Genomic DNA, 13,877 nt, shown 5'->3' with positions numbered 1-13,877 from the left:
GTTTTTGCTTTTCTCACAAACAGAATAACTTCATTGTGAGTAGACGACTGGTCCACCAATAACAATGCATATTTCACCAGAGAAATGACTGTATGCTTTTTATAAAAGCACAAGACCTTTCTAGTTTACCTCTTAAAGAAATTTTTTTTTTTCTTGAGAGCTGTTTGTGGAAAATTTGTATAGCTTCAGAGCTTAATTGGCCATTAAATATCAAATGTAATCTAGGAGGCTTTTTTTCTATATAACAAATTGTACATTAAGATTACTCCTAGTAAATGTTATTTTTTGCACCAGTATGTGGTTTCCTATAGGACATTTTATTCTTTTCCATTAAACTAATTTCCACAAGACTTCCTTTGCATCATGTTCAGATCTGTTCTCTCTTCAATAGGAAAATTGGATAAGGAAATATGTAAGATCAGACGTCACAATAATGCCTGTACATGCATATTTATACATAAGACTAAAGGCTGTGTTGTAGAGAGAGGGAATCGGCAATGTGCTACTCTTGCATGCAGTCTATAAGAAACCTCCTTATTGGTAGATGGCTGCAAGAAAGGGACTTGGTCTCTGACAGCACTCTTTACATTTAGTGGCGTTCATACATTTAGTATTAGGGTATGTTCACACTGAGGAATTGGAGCAGAATTGAAGAACAATTTTGGTCAGAAAACTATTTTTTTTCCATATCCCCCACCCTAGCGGAAAGTCTATTTAAATTACATAGTTTGAAAGGTTGAAAAACAAGACTCCATTGAGTCCAACCTAGAATCCTACTCTGTTTTTATTTATTTATTTTTTGCGCAATTCTCTTTATTTTTTGCATAGACATAATACATAGAGTAAAGAAGAAAAGAAAGTAGAAACACACAATTTACTCCAATCTATTCCAGTTATACATACACATCCTGCATAAATGAGTTAAAGGACAAGTCTCACAGTAAACAATTGTTCAGCTTTTAGTGCAGAAGGTAAAGTTATACAGGTTTGTAAATCACTTCCATTACCAGTGCTGCTTAGAAACCAGCTTTATCTGCATTCTTCTGTCTGACAGGAAATTCAGCTGTTCCAGGTTTTCATGACTTTCGACCCCCTATTCAGGCTGTTATCAGCAGCATCCAGGGGCCGTGACGTGACAATTACCCAGAAAACCCCTGTGCTGCAGAGAGCTCCCTGTGCTGGCCTTAGCCCCTCCCATCTGATGAATATTCACACTGTCCTCCCTCTGTTCTGCAGTGATTGGCTGAGCAGCACTGCCTATATGCCGGCTGATTCAGATCATAGTTCTCTCCCCTCTCCTTGCTAATGTTTTTACACTGAGAACGGAGGAGAGGGGGGAGGGGAGGGAGCTGTCACACTGAGCACTGGGGAGAGAGGAGTGCAGGGCAGAGGAGGGGGGAGGTGATTGTGCCACTGTAAAGCTGTTTCATTGAGAGGAGGAGGGGGAGGCAGTGATTTTACAGTGTAAAACTGCAGCTTCAACTCCAGGGTCCCTCTCTCTGAGCACTGAGATTACATTTTGTTTCCTCGTGGCCACCCTGCTGTATAGGGCTATGATTGGAGCTCAGTGTTATGTGGGAGTGGCTAACATAAGTTAGGGGAGGTAACAAGTTCTCTGCTCAGGCAGCTGAGAGCAGGAAATGTGAGCAGTGCATGCAGGGAAATGTAGTCTTTGAGATCACAGGCATAGCCACCATAACCAGGAAGTAACTGGAATTTATGAGCTAAATAGCTGGTGAATGGGGGGCGGAAAAAAAATCACAAACATGTCAGAGAGGTGATAGGTGAATATACTATGGAATGGCTAGGTATTTTTTTTTTTTCTTTGCTGCATGGGATATCTTCTTTAAGCTTTCAGGTGCTCCCGTGGGCTGGAAAAGGTGGATACATTCCTAGGAGACTCTTTCCTAAGACACTATCCACCTTTTCCAGCCCACCGGAGCACCTGAAAGCTGAACTAATTTATGCAGGATAATTAATCAACTGCCGAGCCGAGAAGTTTGTGACGAATCGAATTTACTGTAAATTCGCTCATCTCTACTCATTATCCATTTCAATGAAACCTACAGTCCACAGGAATATAAAGACTACTTGGGACAGAGCCTATTCATTCCTCATAAACTCCTTCCAAAGCCTCCATCTTTATTCATATGGGCTAATGGCCAACAGTTTTTGCGCAACTAGGCCTTCCATGTTATAGTTCCTATGTACTATGGTTATTAACTCAGGGATAGTGGGTATTGCATCCGATTTCCATCTCTTTGCTATCTGTAACCTGGCCACAAACAGAATATGTGTTGTTATTGTAAGCTCAGTATCAGGTAAAGTATTGGTTGTTAAAGATGCTAATGTCACCTCAGGGCTTCCGTCTATGTGGCGTCCTAAGATGGTGCAGAGTAAAGTAAATATTTGTTTGAATCTCCCGACACTCCCACCAAAAAAAAACCTCTTCCCTACATCTCCAGCAAAATTTTGAAAAGTCTAGTGAAATTTGATTAAGTTGATATGGCACCCAATGCCATCTATACATTATCTTTCTGGAGATATCAAGATGGTTGGAGCATCTGGAGATTACAGAAGGTAAACTAAAGAAAGTGCCATTCTTCTGAGGAAAAACTACGACCTAAATCCCTTTCCCAAGCTTTTTGAAATGGGAAAGTATCAATTTTTTTTGGGTAGAAACCATATGTGTATATGCCCGGGATACTCCCTTTCCCATATTGTCCCCTTTAAGAAAAAATCTCATATACAGAGCTATTTGCTAATAAGTACCTTTTTAGAGTAGTCAGGAGGTGTCTTAATTGTAGATACTTAAAAAAGTCGATTTTGGGGATCCCAAATTTACTACAGAGAACCGAGAAGAGCATCAATTTCCCTGCTGATAGTTTCTTAATACCGAATTTACTCCATTGTGTAAGGTCTGTTTGTGGTAACAGGAGTTGAAGAACTCTAAAGGGAATTTCCAAGTATTTTTATAGGGTTCAGAATATTTTTAGATAATACCTGCCTTTACCATAGATGTTTTTATAATGATTTTATATTGGGAAATCCCTGTAGACCACAGCGCTAAATCTGCATCTGGCAGTTTCATCATGGTTGTCTCTATTGAGACCCAGGTTTTATCATAATAGTTATGCCACCATGCTTTTAATTGGTTAAGTATTACCGCCCTGTGGTATACATTGAGATCAGGATTACCCATTCCCCCCCCCCCCCTCCCCCCCCCCCCCCCCCCCCCCCCAGCGGGACTGGTGTATGTAATATATTGGCAGCTATTCTTGCTTTCTGTCCTTTCCATATGTAGTTCGATATAATGGATTGCAATTGCCTCATGGAGCCCGCTGGGAATAGGATAGGTAAATTCTGAAATATATATATAATTTTAGGTAGAAAAAACATTTTTACTACTGATATTCGACCTATCCAAGACATTGGGATTTTTTAATATAAATCAGCATTCTCCTTATTAAGGGAGATAAGAGGACCTATATTCAACAAAGGAAGATTTACAAAGTCTGTAAGTCTGTTGAATCCTACTGTGTTGATCCAGAGGAAGGCGAAAACCCCCATGAGGCTGATGACAATTGCCCCATGACAGAAGAAGTATTCCTTCCAGACTCACAATATGGTGGTCAGAATAAATCCCTGGATCAACATTCTATCCACATAAATGTAGTATCCATAACCTCTATTATTACTCTAGAAAAGCATCCAGGCTCCCTTGAACTTGTTTATTAAGTCAGACATCACAACATCATGTGGCAGAGAGTTCTATAGTCTCACTGCTCTAACAGTAAAGAATCTGTCTGTGATGATGGTGAAACCTTCTTTCCTCTTGGCATAGAGGATGCCCCTTATGGTTATCGGCCTAGGTATAAAGATCTCTGTACGGTCCATTCATATATTTGAACATTGTAATCAGACCCCCCCCCCTAAGATTTATTTTCTCTAAACTAAATAACCCCAAGCTTGATAACCTGTCTTGGTCCTGTAATCCTCCCATACCATCAATTATCCTTGTCACCCTCCTCTGCACCCTCTCCAGATCAGCAATGTCCTTATATACAGTCGCCCAAAACTGGACCCAATACTCCATATGTTGGCTGACTAATGACTTATTCAGAGGCAAAACTATTTCCCTGTCAAGAGCCTCTGATAATGAAAATAAATAAATTAATGACTAAAAAGAATAATTACATAATAATGAATGTTGTTAACCAATAAGCAGTAATAATTAATGAAGAGAATGGACTCTGTGCTGATTGGTTATTCAGTTGTATAGAAGCCTACTAGGTTTTACCTAGTCAAGTTTTTTCTTTGTTTTGTTTATAGTAACAGGGATGTGGAAATGATATTGCCCCATGCGCGTGACATGCAGTGCCGGGCAGGTGAATTCTTCAGGCATTTAGCCCTGCTTCAGGCAAGCAGGGCTGAGGAATTCACATATAACAGGGCAATCATCTTGCCCTGTCACTAAACTCCTAATAGACTGCAGCTGTATTTGAGCCGCGCAGGAAGTCAGCGTCCTGGCGTAGGAACGTGTGATGACATTACTCATCGCGAGCACCTCTGTCAGGAATGAGGATGCAGTCCAGCAACAACAGCTGAGCCTGCCGGAGCACACGTGGAGGACTGGTAATAGCAGGGGATCAGAGAGAGGAGGGAAAGGAAGGGGGGTTTGGTGAATGAGTGAATAATATGGGGGGGAGGGGTCTGAAATATAATGGCATCAGAGGAGGGGGGAGATATAATGGCACAGGGAGCATCGGAGGAGGAGGAGGAGGAGGATGATGATAATGGCACGGGAGCATCGGAGGGGGGGATAATGGCGTGGGAGCATCGGAGGAGAGGATGGCACGGGAGCATTGGGGGGGAGATAATGGCACGGGAGCATTGGGGGGGTAGATAATGGGACGGGAGCATCGGAGGGGGGGGGAGGAGATAATGGCATGGGAGCATCGGAGGGGGGGGGAGATATAATGGCACGGGAGCATTGGGGGGGGGGGGCGAGATAATGGCACGGAGCATTGCCCAAATCATATTCTTTTCATATGATTTGGGCAATGGTTCATTTTTCCAATGACACATTCTATTCAAGGGCCTTTTTGACACAGGGTGATAGCGCAAATGATCATTTGTTCCCAGTCATTGCCCAGTTTAAACATATGGACAAATAATCCATGAACCGGTGTGATCCCCTGCCTTTTTACAGTTCATTCATATGCTCTCCCAACTGTGATAACTTGGGCATCGTCAGATGGGCGTAAATTCACTTTTAATTTGAGTGACTATAAGGAGATAGGCAGGAATATACAGTCAGGAGGTGTGAATATCTAATACCCGCCCCTCAATGTACACCATTCACACCTCCTAACTGTATATTCCCGCCTATCTCCTGATAGTCACTCCCATTATTAAAAGTTCATGCCCATCTAGCTAGATGTCAGACAAACTATAAACCCACATATCTTGAAAATGTGAGGGTGTATCATGAAACTGAAATTAAATGTGTGATCAGGGCACGATAAGCTATTTAATGGCTGTAATATTTCACAAGCCCTTTTTTAAGCAGCATACAGCCAAATCTATTTAACATAAGCGCACGGATAGGTCCTGGCACACGCAATAATTAGATCCTTATATACCTAGTGGAGGCTGAAAGTGTGTCATTTTGGTCACCTTTAGGGTGTATGCAGTGGGGTTTACTGGATGGAATAGTGTGGACCTCTGTGCTATTTATATACATAAAAAATAATTTTTACTGCATGATTGTTTTCTTTGTTTTGTTTTTTAACCATGGGACCCTATGTATGATGGATGCCACTAAGTGTTTAGGTCAGATCTATACTTTGGGGGACCACCTTCTGCTCTGCTTCTGTTCAGGCATCTACAAGCAGAGGACTGTGCTGTGCTCTCCATACATGTATGTTATCATTAGAAGAGTAAGTACAGGAAGTAACAGAGTGCCCACTGACATTGCAAGTACAAACAACACTGCAGACATGTAGTTTCTGTAAAAAGATGTATTTAGGAATATTATTTTCCATTTGAAAACATAAGTAAGTTTGTGCATATAACCAAAGTACTCTCACCAAACAGTTTCTTAACAAAAGTCATACCCTCTTGTTGCTGCATGTGGAATAAAGGGGTACTGATGCCAGAAAGTTGAGCAGATTTGTAAATGACTTCTATTAAAAAAATCTTAATACTTCCAGTACTTATCTGCTGTTATGATCCACAGGAAGTTCTTTTCTTTTTGAATTTCCTTTCTGTCTGACCACAGTGCTCTCTGCTGACACCTCTGTCCAGAAAAGGATAGGTTTTCTATGGGGATTTGCTCCTGCTCTAGACAATTCCTAACATGCACAGAGGTGTCAGCAGAGAGCACTGTGGATCATACAGCAACTGATAAGTACTGGAAGGATTAAGATTTTTTTTAAAGTAATTTACAAACCTTTTTAACTTTCTGGCACCAGTTGATTTAAAAAATAAATGTTTTCCAGTGGAGCACCAATTTAAAGCTGTGTTGTATGAAGACACTTTAACCTAGTAAGGATAAAGCCCATTTTGACCTTGAACACACAGCTGGGTTTCATGTTTGCGATTTTGCTTTTTCTCCTTGCCTTTTAAGACTCATAACGCTTTTACTTTCTGTTTCAATATGTTTATTGAATTTACAAGGTAACAAAATATACACAACATGAAGTATGCAGATAAGTATATGAAAAAAAAGCATGCAGAATCAATCAGTGAAGAGTAATCATAATGGAATACCGATGAACACTATAGTTTATACAAGGCATATCATAGATTCTCTTCCAGATTCGTGCAACTATGTAGGCATACCAGAACCAAAACACATGGCGAACATGAAAAGAAAAACATGGATAGGGAGGGAAAAGGGGAGAGAAAGGGATGGAAGGAGGATATAGGCACTTTATTATGAGCTAAGATGGCTAGCAATATCTAGGTACATCATAAATAACCTAACTACAGAGTCCCTGGTAGATAGCCCGGGAAGGGCCAGGAGTGCCATAGTTTGATGCTGGCACCCAGGCTGCAATTGTTATACGCCATTGCGCGTTCACTAAGGAAGGATTGGTGGAGTAAGGCAAGCAGTTCTCCCATGGAAGGTGTAGTGGTCGATTTCCAATGTCGTGTTATGACAAGTTTAGCAGAGACCAGAATTTTGCAGAAAAGGGGTCTAAAGGATGGAGGGAAGTCATGGATACCTATCAATAGTAGGGCCAAGGCAGGGGTCAGGGAGACCTGTAAGCCTGATACAGTGCGAAGCATTACTTCTATTTCCCCCCCAAAATGTGTGTATCAGGGGGCACTCCCACAGGATGTGTAGAAGGGTACCCCGGTGACCGCAGGACCTCCAGCACAAGGGTGAGGCGTCCGTGTAGATGAGATGTAGTCTGTCAGGTACCAGCGGAGTCTCGTTTTTATAGCTGCCTCTAGATGAGAAACACACGGAAGGGCCCTCCTAACACACCGGAAAGATTTATTCCAGTCTTCCTCTTGCTCCATTTCTTGAGTGGGGCGCAGGCGGACAGGGGGGTGTTAGGGCTGAGAGCATCATAAATTACCCTTAGACCTCTTTGCCGTGTACCCAACAGACGATATACCGTCGGATCATAGACCCAGACGAAAGAGGCCTTCCCCTGTAGAAAATGTCTAATTTGGAGAAATTTAAAGAAATCTCGGTTATCTAAACTATAGGACATTTTTAAGGTCTCAAAGGAGCGTAAGGATCCATTGCTGTACAGTCGCGAGATGGTATTAAGCCCTAGTGACATCCAACGTGATACATCTAAGCCTGTAATCGCTAAATGAAGTACGGCAAGAGGGGTAGATGGTGGCCACGTATCTTGTGGGTGTAGAGCTGAGGAGTGTAGGGAGTCCCAGCAGTGCAGACCTGCTAGCATCACAGGGGATAATGTCTGGGGATAGGTAAGGCCCCAAGTGTGCAAGAACAACAAAGTGCGAGTGTCCACAGGTCTGCTCCAATGAGTCTCCATATGTAACCAGGGGGAGGATGTGTCAGGTGCCCAATATGAGCGTATCTGGCTGGCTAGGGTCGCAATATAATAATTGTGACTATTAGGGAGGCCCAGGCCCCCATGGTCCCTGTGTTACATCATGATATGTAGTGCAATTCTAGGCCGTTTATGATTCCATGCATATGAGGAGAGAAGTGACTGCATCTTGGCAAAGAAATGCTTGGGAATAGAAATAGGAAGGTTTCTAAAGAGATAAAGCAGCCTGCGTAACAGCAACATCTTAAACGAGGCTATTCTTCCTAACCATGATATCTCCACTCTACCCATTCTGTCCATATCCAACTTGCACGATTGGAGAAACGGGACATAATTACAAGCGTAGAGGTCAGCAAAACTAGGTGTAAGTTTCAGTCCCAAGTAAGAGATATAATCAGTCCTCCAATCTAAAGGGTAGGCAGATTGTAACTGGGAAGTTGTTTCTATAGACAGATTCATAGGTAATACCTGCGATTTGGACACATTGAGTTTATAATATGAAACGGTACTGAAATCGTCAATAACAGAGATGGAACCCGCCAAGGACCCAACTGGGTTCGCGAGAGTTAATATAATATCATCCGCGTATAATGATTGTAGGTGTGAGCGGGAACTGATCTCAATTCCATGAATACGAATTCTTCAGCATGAGAGCCAACGGCTCCATACAGAGAATGAATATTAGGGGGGACAGTGGGCAGCCCTGGCGAGTTCCATTCGTGATACCGAAATCAGTAGACAAAGCACCGTTCACAAACACCCTTGCTTGGGGGGCAGAATATAAGGCTTTAATCGCAAGTAAGATGGGGCCAGTAAAACCCATGCCTTGGAGCACCGAAAAGGCATATCCCCAATGAATGCGGTCGAACGCCTTCTCGGCGTCCAGGGCCAGAAAAACAGAGGGAATACCCTCAGACTCCACATGGTGAAGAAGATTCAAGACTCTCCTAGTGTTCTCGTATGATTGCCTACCGTGTACAAATCCCACTTGGTCGGCTGATATCAAATGCGGGAGCAAGGGGGCTAGTCTATTGGATAGTAATTTAGCATATATTTTTAAATCTATAATCAATAGGGAAATGGGCCTAAAGTTACAGGGTCTATCCGGCGACTTCCCCGCTTTAGGTAGGGCCACTATAATTGCTTTCTGGTTCTCTCTAGGGGTGGCACCAGTGGCCATTACATCTATAAGAAAGGTCAGGAGGTGGGGAGAAAGAATCTCAGAGAACTCTTTATAATAACCAGCCGTAAGTCCGTCTGGACCCGGGGATTTCCCTACGGGGAGGGATTTTATGACTGTATTAAGTTCGGCCATGGAGAGGGGAGCATTCAGGTTCTCTAATTGGGAGGGAGAGAGGGCTGGCAGCGAAATATGTGACAAGAAGGCGTCTATGTCCGACTGAGTGGGTTGGTGGGTCAGTGGGTCGGTGGCCAGATTGTATAATTCTGAGTAAAAGGACATGAAGCTATCACCAATGTGTTTCGGGTGAAAGATTTTATGGGGGGGGGGTTACCACTCCACACAAATGGAATCTTAGGCTTTACATGTTTATCCTTCAGGCGAGAGGCCAGTAACTTCCCCGTTTTATTATTAAATGCATAATAATGTGCTCATAATTTCTGGGATTTTCTAGCGTAATCATCATAAAAAAGCTGTTGGATTTTGTTGCGTTCCACCTGTATCTGTTCGTGTAATCGGGGGGAAGGGTGCTTCATGTTATCAGACATTAAGGTATCTTGTTCAGCAAGCAGAGATGTCAGTTGGCCCATGCGTTGTTTCTTAACTATGTGCCCCCATTTGATAAACGAGCCCCTGATAACAGCCTTATGGGCGTTCCACAATGTCGAGGGGGATATGTCCGGGGACGAGTTAATAGAGAAATAAGAAGACAGATCTGCCAGTAATTCGACTCTATATGTGGGATGTTTGAGTAAAAATTTGTTGGATCTCCACAGATAAGTATTGGAAGGTGCTACCCGTTCATGTATGTCAAGAGTGATCGGTCTATGGTCCGACCATTTAAGATGGCCAATTGTGGAGGTCTTGTGGGAGTCTAGGAGGGATTTGTCCACTAGGATCATATCTATTCTAGAATAGTTGTTGGTAACCTGGGAGTGAAATTAATAATCCCGTTCATTAGCGTGATATATGCGCCATATGTCAAACATGTTTTCCTGGAGGAAAAGGGAATGCAGTGAGACGGGTCGAAGTCTATCTGGGTTAGAGAGATCTACTGTTTGGTCAGCTACTGCATTGAAATCTCCCAATAGTAAAACACTTCCCTGTTGGTATTTGTGTAAGATACGGAAAATGTTCCTAGTAAACGCCATTTGTTTCCTAGTAGGGGCATAAATGGACATAATAGTGTAAGTCACATTGTTTATATTACACACTATCAAAACGTACCGTCCCATTCTGTCTGAAACAACCTGAGTAAGCTGAAACGCCACCGAGTTGCGGATAGCAAGCAGAACCCCCCTAGATTTTGACCCAAAGTGAGAGTGAAAAATGTGGGAAAACATAGGGTGTTTTACTCTGTGTGCGCTAAGAGGTGCGTCTCCTGTACAGCAAAAACATCGCAAGCTAGGGATTAACCTCTGCCCATAGATAAGATCTCTTGCGGGGGGAGTTTAGACCATTCACATTCAGGGAAGCAAACTTAAGTACCATATTTACAGTTTGATATGCTATAGAAGAGAGTCTCTGATGAAGCAGTAGTCAACGGGAGCTCCAGGTTGGGTGTCAAATTTTTGCCTCTCGTCGCACAGCACCTAGAAAAGACAGTTAGGGTGGGAAAGGGGAGGAAAGACAAAACAAGGGAAAACAAAGAAAAACCAGGAACAAAGGATTCCCAAAGGTCCAGGGAACCAAGAAGGTCCAGAATGTGGTGAGTAATATTCATCACAGGAAAACGGGGGAGAAGAGTCACTTATAGAATGCAGAGGAGCGAGCACATCAAGATGCACACTAGTTTAAGTATGTCCCTTTCTGCGATGGGAAACCACCTTCCAGTCTGACTGCAAACGAGAAGGTGAGGAGGAACGTTCACTGGGGGGTAGGTGCACGTCCACCCCCCATGTCGAAAGTAGACGGGCTCCATCCTGAGGGGACCTGATGACATGTAGACGGTCGTTTTTATGGATGAGGAGACGCCTTGGGAAGCCCCACTTGTACATAATCTGATGGTCCCGGAGGGCAGCCATGATGGGGGCCAGGTTTCTGCGAGTTTGCAGGGTGACAGCCGACAGGTCGGTATACAGGGAGACCATGCAATATTCTTCTGGGATTGCATCTCTCTGCCTCGACTTGGCCATCAACAACTCTTTTATGTGGTAAAAATGCACCCTAACTAGTTGTTGTGGTCGAGGCACCCTGTGGGCCCTATCCAGGAGGAGATCCTTTTGTGAGGTATCTGGCAGCAGAGCAGACATAAGTCCGTAGAGGTAAGAGGTCAGATCTTTAGTCGCCACATCCTCTGGTATGCCCCTGAATTTAATATTATATTAATTTAATTTTATATTAATTTAATATAATATTATTGACCTATCCTCTAGGTCAGCGATTTTGCTCCTATCCTCTAGGTCAGCGATTTTGCTCCTCATGTCTTGAACCTCCAACTCCAGATCATAGTGAACGTCTATGAGATCATTATGGGACTGAGCGAATTCCGCCATTTTCTGCTCTGAATGTTCAATGCGATTTTCTGCTTCACCTATGGCCAGTCGTATCGGGGCCAGTGATTGTTGCACAGTAGCAGATAAAGTGGAGGTGAGCACCAGAAGCATGTTTTTTAAAGTGACCTCAGTGACAGGGACATCTGCAGCGGGGAAATCAGTGAAGAACTGCGTATTTGCAGGGTTGGATGGGAGAGATCCCTCTGTCAGGTCCCCACCAGCAGCCGGGGACATGCGGGGCCTTTGCTTCAGAGGACTAGCAGAAGCCGGGGAAGGAGGCAGGGAAGAGGACTGCATACCTTGAGGACGCGGCCTCCGGAGGTTTCTGTTCTTCCTGCGTGTCGACATCGTGAGCTGTGCCGTTCAGACAACTGTCGGAAGGGGTTGTGAGGGGAGTAGGCAGCTATAACTCGGGGTAAAGAGCTGAGTAAGTCGCTGTGTGCCGGAGCTCAAAGATCAAGCGTCCATTTCCCTCTGCAGCCAAGCCACGCCCCAACGCTTTTACTTTCTATCCGAGCCATGTGAGGGTTTGGTTTTTGCTGGACCACCTGTACTTTGTAATGACACTCTTCATTTTGCCATAAAATGTACCAAGTATGGAGATGTGGGATTGAAAGAAAAAAAATAGCAATTGTTAGGGGGTTTAGTTTTTATGTAGTGCACCCTTACGTACAACTGACATATAATCTGAAACAGTAAAACTTTTTTGACAAAATTAACATGTTAAAAATGGTGTAATTCTGACCCCTAGAACAATTTTTACTGATACAGGGCTAGATGAGGGCTTATTTTTTGCACCGTGGGTTTTTACCGGTACCATTTTTGCTGCAGAGCTGGTTAGTGTCCCAGTAGATATGGGGACTCCTAGAGGTGGGATTTTTAGGAGCTGTTTTCCTTATTAAATATTCTAAAAATTTAAACAACCATATTACAAAATGTCTTTCATTTTCACCAGTAACAACATATAAAACGTTTTTGGATTTGACAGTGCCCATTTAATATTTATTTTACACTTAAGTCCATTGGGGACTTTTATATGCAATTAATTGATTGCAATGTGCTGTTCAGTAGTAGATTTAGTGGCTGTTACTAAGACATGGTTTAATGAAAGGAATGACTGGGACATATCCATACAGAAGAGACAGAGAAGGCAAGAAAGGAGGAGGAGTGGCCCTATATGTGAAAGATAGCATAAAATCTAACCTGATACAAGTTAGTGAGGCCAGGGCTGCCATCAGAAATTTCGGGGCCCCTCACACAGCTCAAGGCCTGGCCCCCCCCCCATTCCATGTAGAGATACATGGAGGAGGTGTGCCGGCCGCAGCTTCCTGCGGGGTACAGACGTCCGCTTCCACCAAACTACCAGGGCCTGTGCAGGAGATCACCTCAGTTGATGGGGTTCTCCAGCGGTTGGAAAGCTAAAACTCCCATCATGTCTGGAGAGCCTTAGGCATTATGGGAGCTGTCGTTTTGTAACAGCTGGAGAGACACAGATTGGACACAGTTTTACCCATCATCACTGCAGAACTTACAAGTGACTACAGCTCTGATGGGACAGTCAGGAGAATACACAATGATATCAGTGACCTGAGTGATATCTTCTCTGTTATCTTTTCTTCTTCATCTGGTCCAAAGACCAGGTCTTCCTCCAGCTCCATCTTCTCTGCAGAGTCTGACATCCAGACATCATTGGCTCCTCACTTTGTCAGCAGATCCTTATCCTCTGCATGAAGACAGTAATCATTATAACCTTGCCAGAAAGTGTACCCTGAATATAATCCTGCCCCACACTGTACCCTGAATGTAATACTGATATACACTGTACCCACTAAATATAATCCTGCCCCACACTGTACCCTAAATAAAATACTGCCCCACACTGTACCCTGAATATAATACTGCTATACACTGTACCCACTAAATATAATACTGCCACACACTGTAACCTGAATATAATACTGCTATACACTGTACCCACTAAATATAATACTGCCACACACTGTATCCACTGAATATAATACTACCACACACTGTAGCCTGAATATAATACTGCCACACACTGTACTCACTAAATATAATCCTGCCACACACTGCACCCCCTGAATATAATACTTCCACACACTGCACCCTGAATATAATACTGCCACACACTGTACCCAC

Source organism: Hyla sarda, chromosome 4 (assembly GCF_029499605.1).
Source record: "Hyla sarda isolate aHylSar1 chromosome 4, aHylSar1.hap1, whole genome shotgun sequence".
In the NCBI taxonomy this organism is placed as follows: Eukaryota; Metazoa; Chordata; class Amphibia; order Anura; family Hylidae; genus Hyla; species Hyla sarda.
Note: the sequence above shows the minus strand (reverse complement) of the source record.